The sequence below is a fragment of the Budorcas taxicolor genome, chromosome 20 (genome assembly GCF_023091745.1).
Source record: "Budorcas taxicolor isolate Tak-1 chromosome 20, Takin1.1, whole genome shotgun sequence".
NCBI classification, from domain to species: domain Eukaryota; kingdom Metazoa; phylum Chordata; class Mammalia; order Artiodactyla; family Bovidae; genus Budorcas; species Budorcas taxicolor.
In genome coordinates this window covers 57,901,140-57,908,632 of record NC_068929.1, presented here as the reverse complement: position 1 = coordinate 57,908,632, position 7,493 = coordinate 57,901,140, and positions in this window count along the sequence as shown.

Genomic DNA, 7,493 nt, shown 5'->3' with positions numbered 1-7,493 from the left:
GCTATGGTTTTTCCAGTGGTCATGTATGAATGTGAGATTTGGACTCTAATGAAAGATGAGCACTGAAGAATTCATGTTTTTGTACTGTGGTGCTGGAGAAGCCTCTTGAGAGTCCTTTGGACTGCAAGGATATTGAACCAGTCCATCCTAAAGGAAATCAGCTCTGAATATTCACTGGAAGGACTGATGCTGAAGCTGAAACTCCAATACTTTGGGCACCTGATAAGAAGAACTGATTCATTTGAAAAGACCCTGATGGTGGGAAAAATTGAAGGTGGGAGCAGAAGGGGAGGACAGTGGATGAGATGGTTGGATGGCAACATTGACTCAATGTACATGAGTCTGAGTAAACTCCAGGAGTTGGTGATGGACAGGGAAGCCTGGCATGCTGCAGTTCATGGGTTTGCAAAGAGTCAGACATGACAGAACGTTTGGACTGAACTGAACTGAAGGGAAGCCTGTTGGGAGTGTAAGTGTGGAGGCCAAAAAGAACATTTTTGTGGACTTGGAAGTCACTTTTATTTCTTCTGGTTAACTCCATTAGAGAAGCATATTCCTCTGAGCAGGTGACTTTCCTCATGTTACCCTTGGTTTCCATTTGCTGTTTTCTTAAATAATCAAATGTTCATATATTATACAAAGGGCTTTACAAATGGTGCCAATGGTAAAGTGCCTGCCAAAGCAGGAGACATGTGTCTGATCCCTGGATTACAAAGATTCCCTGGAGTAGGTACTGGCAATCCACTCCCATAGTCTTGCCTCAGAAATCCCATGAACAGAGGAGCCTGGCTGGCTGTAGTCCATGGGGTTGCAAAGAGTCAGACACAACTGAGCACACACACACACATATCTTATAAACTCATTTATCTGATATTATTTCTCAGATGTAGAAATTCTCTTAAATTAATGCAAAAAAAATACCCTTGGTAAATCAATGCAATCAATAATATGAATAGTGTTGAGGTCACATTAATTGTGTCCCTCTGAAAGTTTACTAAGCTACAGGAGAATTGAGTTTCAAATAGTAGTCTGCCCAGTTGTCTCCCTGGACCTATTCTCTCCATCTAAGCATGGCTGAACTAAACATGAATATAGACCACGATTACTGTGATCTTTTTAAGAGATTTTTTGGGAAACCTAAAAGCCCCTGCATTAGAGCAAAGACTTACAGCATATGGTTGGCAATATTCGATGTGAGATTTAATTGTGTAATTTCTTGGCAAATAGTTTCTGTGAGCCTTCTGGAACCAGTTTAAATATCCTTGCTCACAGGATAGCTTCTATCTAGACCACTGTCATTTTCTTCCCTGCTGGAGAAAAATAGGTTGTTCTATTTTTTCCTTCTCTATACACTGAGATGGAAATGACACCAATACTGCCTGAGATTGTATCTATTGTGGAAAAAAAAAAAAAAAAAAAAGATCAGAAGCAAAATAAGGTGTTTGCATCTTTAAGAAAAAAAAAGGCTTAATAATACTTTTTATTAGATCATTTGAACTTTTCTGTTCAGAAAATGACACTTTAATTGTCTTCCAAGACACACTGGGCTGAGCTTTAGAATTCTCCTTTAAGTCTTAAAGAGAAGTTACATGGTATTGACTGTGATGTTTTCTTGTACAAAACAACCAGATTCACATGCTCTGAACTTGGAAATTGAACTGAATACATGACATTTTCAGCAGAATATTCTCAGTGTTGAGTAAATAAGGAAGCTTTGGGCATATTTACATTTTATACTTTATTTATTAAATGTTATTTCCCATAATTAAATGTATGAAATGGAAGTAATTTCAGTTAGTGGATGAGACGAAGGTTTCTAGATAAAGAAAATCCTGTGTGTTAATGTGATTACATAGAAAATGACCTATTCTATGAGTATATGCTTCAGTTTGCTTATTTTTTAAATCAAGATTTTAATTTGACATTCAATAGAGTAGTTGGAGAAGTTAATTGATCTTAATATGTATAGTTCACTAAGAATTATGTGTTCAAAAATAAAATATTCAAAGATCTAAAATAATTAATTCAAGTTTTGTCAGGGTTATTTCATTCACATGTAATTCAAACTTAATTCAGAGTAGTATAAACAAACAAATGATACACCATTTTTTAATTTATAGATTTTGTGAATATGGTGGGATTTTAGGAGTTCATATAATAACAACCGGGTTCTAATCTCTTCAAGTCTGATCTGGATTTTCCTATTAGCTTCTTTCTCTGTAAGGATGTCTCTATCTTCCAGCAAACTTCTTGCTTGCTTGAAGAGTTTTTTGTATGTATTTCATAATAAATTGTATGTGTGGATGTGCCAGTGAAGTTTTTGCAAGTTTGAAATTGTTTTTCTTACTGCTATGTATTTTCTTGAGAAGGTCACATTTATTGTAATATTTACATGGTTTGCTGTTTTTTATGGTTTGCTTCCATGATTTATGTTTTTTTTTTCTATTAGAATTTAAGCTCATTGAAGGCAGATCAATATCCCCAAAACACAGAAAACAGACAGTCTAGAACAGATATTTCTGGACTTATTAAACTCCGTAAATAGTAAGATAGACAAGATTCCCAGTCATATCATTATGTGGGAGATTACATATTTTGAATTTTGAAGAAGCATACATATTAACAAAGGCCCAGTTTTAGTCACATTAAAAAAGGCATCTGAATATATGTTTTAAAATTTTTCCAAGTGAATCTGATGCATAAAGTAATATCTATATCTCTAATATAGAATATAACTCTAATTGTTGTCCTTAAGAAATTGTCCTTAACAGGAGCATAATATTTGAATAGCAGTCCTAAAGGAAACATCAAAGAAGAAAAAGAAAAAATATATATATATATATACTGCTTCCTGCGAAATCAAATTACTATTTTGGAATAGAAGAAACAAAAATTGTAAGACACTCATGACTATTTAAGGACATCTTAGCTTGCAGCATGTTATTCTTGAAAGGTTTTCTTTCAGTATAAGGAACATAGCATCAAACCAAAAGAATACAAGGAAATAAAAAAGCCTCCTAAGATGTGATGACACAGACATTCATTAACGAGCTTTAGAAAATTCTGCTTATGACAGTGCTCATGATGGTGATCAGAAATGAATGTCATCAAGTGGCACCTAATTAGTGTGATTAACAAACTTCAGAGCTCACCAGAGAAGGCCCTGGATCAGTGCTGCCTTTTATACATGGAAAATGTTTTACATTTGGGATCAATGCCTGTATCTTACATATCTGCTAATACAGCTCTTTTCTTGTTTTTAGTCTCATATATCCAGTTGGTCTGTTATCAGGTTGCATGTCTGTTAGATAAGCATGAATGACCTTGGAAATAATGGGGTACACTATGAAGAATTTGATAGGGTTCTACCCAATGGATTTGATGAAACTGAGTATCAGGAATCCTGGAACTGGGTTTGAAACTCAAGCCTTATTCACTTTCCATTAAATATTCTTATTCAAATTGTATGACCTTGATCATCTAGATAATTTTCAAGAGTGAATATACACATCCTGTCACTGGGAAAATTTCCATATGGAAGAAATCCATATGACAAATAATAGCAATTGTAAACAAAGCTGCTGCTGCTGCCTCTGTTAAGTTGCTTCAGTTGTGTCCGACTCTGTGCGACCCCATAGACGGCAGCCTACCAGGCTTCCCCATCCCTGGGATTCTCCAGGCAAGAACACTGGAGTGGGTTGCCATTTCCTTCTCCAATGCATGAAAGTGAAAAGTGAAAGTGAAGTCACTCAGTCGTGTCCGACTCAGAGACCCCATGGACTGCAGACCACCAGGCTCCTCCGTCCATGGGATTTTCCAGGCAGGAGTACTGGAGTGGGGGTACCATTGCCATATTCACTAATAGAGACAAGAAAATTTTGAATCTTGTTGTATGGTTCTTTGTTGGCACTTACAGGAGAAACTTGGCATAATAGACTGGTGAAATTTAAGTCAATCAAATTTAATAAAACTATAAGATAGCATTCTGACAATGATGAAGAGTCATATAGTCATGTGTCTCCAGAATTTAAGCAGAGTGTCGCACATTTATGCATCCAGATTTCAGAACTGCATGTAATTAAAAAAAAATTGTATCTCTGAAACCTCAGCATCTTCACCTAACAAAATATATGTTTTTTGTAAAGTCATTACATTGTTTGTTTAACAAAGGAATATACACTTGAAATAACTGAAAAATTAAGTTAAAATCTGTAAATATTAGCATTAAGTTGAATCTCAGAAAATAAAAAGAAAGCAATGATTCTGATCTTACAGAAGTCATTCACTGTGTAGGCTCACTTTCTTTATCTAGAAAATCAGACTTTAAGAACTTTGGTTGTCAGGGTTATTACAAGAATCAATTCAGGCCATGAATACACAGTCCCTGGAGTAACAAAGAGTCAGATATGACTGAGTGTCTGATTTCTGGATCTGAAAAAAAAAATGGAAGTTTTTTTAAAGCTAAATGAGTTATATTAGTTACAAAATGAGGATGCCTATGCAGATGACACCACCCTTATAACAGAAAGTGAAGAAGAACTAAAAAGCCTCTTGATGAAAGTGAAAGAGGAGAGTGAAAAAGTTGGCTTAAAGCTCAACATTCAGAAAACTAAGATCATGGCATCTGGTCCCATCACTTCATGGGAAATAGATGGGGAAACAGTGGAAACAGTGTCAGACTTTATTTTTCTGGGCTCCGAAATCACTGCAGATGGTGATTGCAACCATGAAATTAAACGACACTTACTCCTTGGAAGAAAAGTCATGACCAACCTAGATAGCATATTCAAAAGCAGAGACATTACTTTTCCAACGTCCAGTCAAGTCTATGGTTTTTCCAGTAGTCATGTATGGATGTGAGAGTTGGACTAAGAAAAAAGCTGAGCGCTGAAGAATTGATGCTTTTGAACTGTGGTGCTGGAGAAGACTCTTGAGAGTCCCTTGGACTGCAAGGAGATCCAACCAGTCCATCCTAAAGGAGATCAGTCCTGAGTGTTCTTTGGAAGGAATGATGCTCAAACTGAAACTCCAGTACTTTGGCCACCTCATACGAAGAGTTGACTCATTGGAAAAGACTGATGCTGGGAGGGATTGGGGGCAGGAGGAAAAGGGGACGACAAAGGATGAGATGGCTGGATGGCATCACCAACTCAATGGACATGAATTTGAGAGAACTCTGGGAGTTGGTGATGGACAGAGAAGCCTGGCGTCCTGCGATTCATGGGGTCGCAAGGAGTCAGACATGACTGAGTAACTGAACTCATGACATATGATAAGTTTGTCATTCTGGAAGCAAGGCTGTGAGTCACTGATGCTACTTGGAACATGGTGGTCATTTCAGTTTTATATAAATCCCCCTCAATTTTCCAAGCATCTTATAGATAGGCATATGTATACAGATTTTTTCCCTCTTATATAGCTTTTTTCATGTATCATGAATTTATTTCAGGGTGTGATGTTTCTAAACATTATTATTAAATGGTATTGCATCAAGGTTTGCTCAGAATTGGTTGCCTTTTACTACACTTTTTAACTTGGCATTTGGAGTAGAGCAGTTTATACTAAAATATACAGATGCTTATTTATATATTGTATATCATATATCCATATATAATTGAAAAGTTAATGCACAGGCTCATATATTCCACCTTTCTTAACAGCAATGCTAGCAGGTATTTCAAATATCTTGATAATTGACATAGTGAAATTTGAGATATAAGATACTGAGTTGAGAAGATGAGAAGAAAGATGTTTCAAAGCTTAAAATCTATGTAAAGCCATTAATTCAATCCATTTAACTCCTAATATTTGGTAGTCAAGAGATCAGTATTTATCAGAATATTTCTAGTAGCTTTGAAACAATAACGTTCAAGTCTTGAGTTCGTGTCAAATCAAGTTACCAAATACACTCAGTGGTCCAAAGGAGGTGGCTAAATGCTAACATGCTTGGCTTTACCATGAGATTTCATAAGGAGCTTCTTAATGATATAGTAATAAGCTTAGCTAGAGTAATAGCCTTTTGTAAATTTGTGATTACTAAATGCATAAAGATTCATAAATTTTTGATAAAATCTATTTAAGTAAATTAAAATCAATTAAAATAATGATCCCTAATCATAAACTTCTATAATTTTCAACTGAAGCATCTTAATTTGTCAGTACTAAAATTACTTTAATATAACTTCATTTTGGGGGGGTGGTGTGAATATTTCATAAGCAAGACTGTAAGCATCCGTGATGGATACCTAACTGAAAATGCACTTCCAAAATGTCAGTTTTGAACATCATCTCGTTGCTCAAACATGCAACCATTTTGACTAGTTTGATCTCCTAGCAATCCAAGGGACTCTCAAGGGTCTTCTCCAACACCACAGTTCAAAAGCATCAATTCTTTGGTGCTCAGCTTTCCTTATAGTCCAACTCTCACATCCATACATGACTACTGGAAAAGCCATAGCCTTGACTAGATGGACCTTTGTTGACAAAGTAATGTCTCTGCTTCTTGATATGCTGTCAAAGTTGGCCATACCTTTCCTTCCAAGGAGTAAGTGTCTTTTAATTTCATGACTATAATCACCATCTACAGTGATTTTGGAGCCCCAAAAATAAAGTCAGCCACTGTTTCCACTGTTTCCCCATCTATTTGCCATGAAGTGGTGGGACCAGATGCCATGATCTTCATTTTCTGAATGTTGAGCTTTAAGCCAACTTTTTCACTCTCCTCTTTCACTTTCATCAAGAGGTTTTTTAGTTCCTCTTCACTTTCTGTTATAAGGGTGGTGTCATCTGCATATCTGAGGTTATTGACATTTCTCCCAGCAATCTTGATTCCACTTGTGCTTCTTCCAGCCTGACATTTTGTAGGATGTACTCTGTATATTGGAGAAGGCAATGGCATCCCACTCCAGTAGTTTTGCCTGGAAAATCCCATGGATGGAGGAGCCTGGTAGGCTGCAGTCCATGGGGTCACTAGAGTCAGACACGACTGAGCTTCACTTTCACTTTTCACTTTCATGCATTGGAGGAGGAAATGGCAACTCACTCCAGTGTTCTTGCCTGGAGAATCCCAGGAACGGGGGAGCCTGGTGGGCTGCCCTCTATGGCGTTGCACAGAGTCGGACACAACTGAAGTGACTTAGCAGCAGCAGCAGCAGCAGCACTCTGTATATAAGTCAAGTTAGCAGGGTGACAATATATAGCCTTGACATATCCCTTTCCCTATTTGGAACCAGTCTGTTCCATGTCCAGTTCTAACTGTTGCTTAGTGACTTGCATAGAGATTTCTCAAGAGGCAGATCAGGTGGTCTGGTATTCCATTCTCTTTCAGAATTTTCCACAGTTTGTTGTGATCCACACAGTCAAAAGCTTTGGCATAGTCAATAAAGCAGAAGTAGACGTTTTTCTGGAACTCTCTTGCTTTTTCGATGATCCAGCGGATGTTGGCAATTTGATCTCTGGTTCCTCTGCCTTTTCTAAAACCAGCTTGAACATCT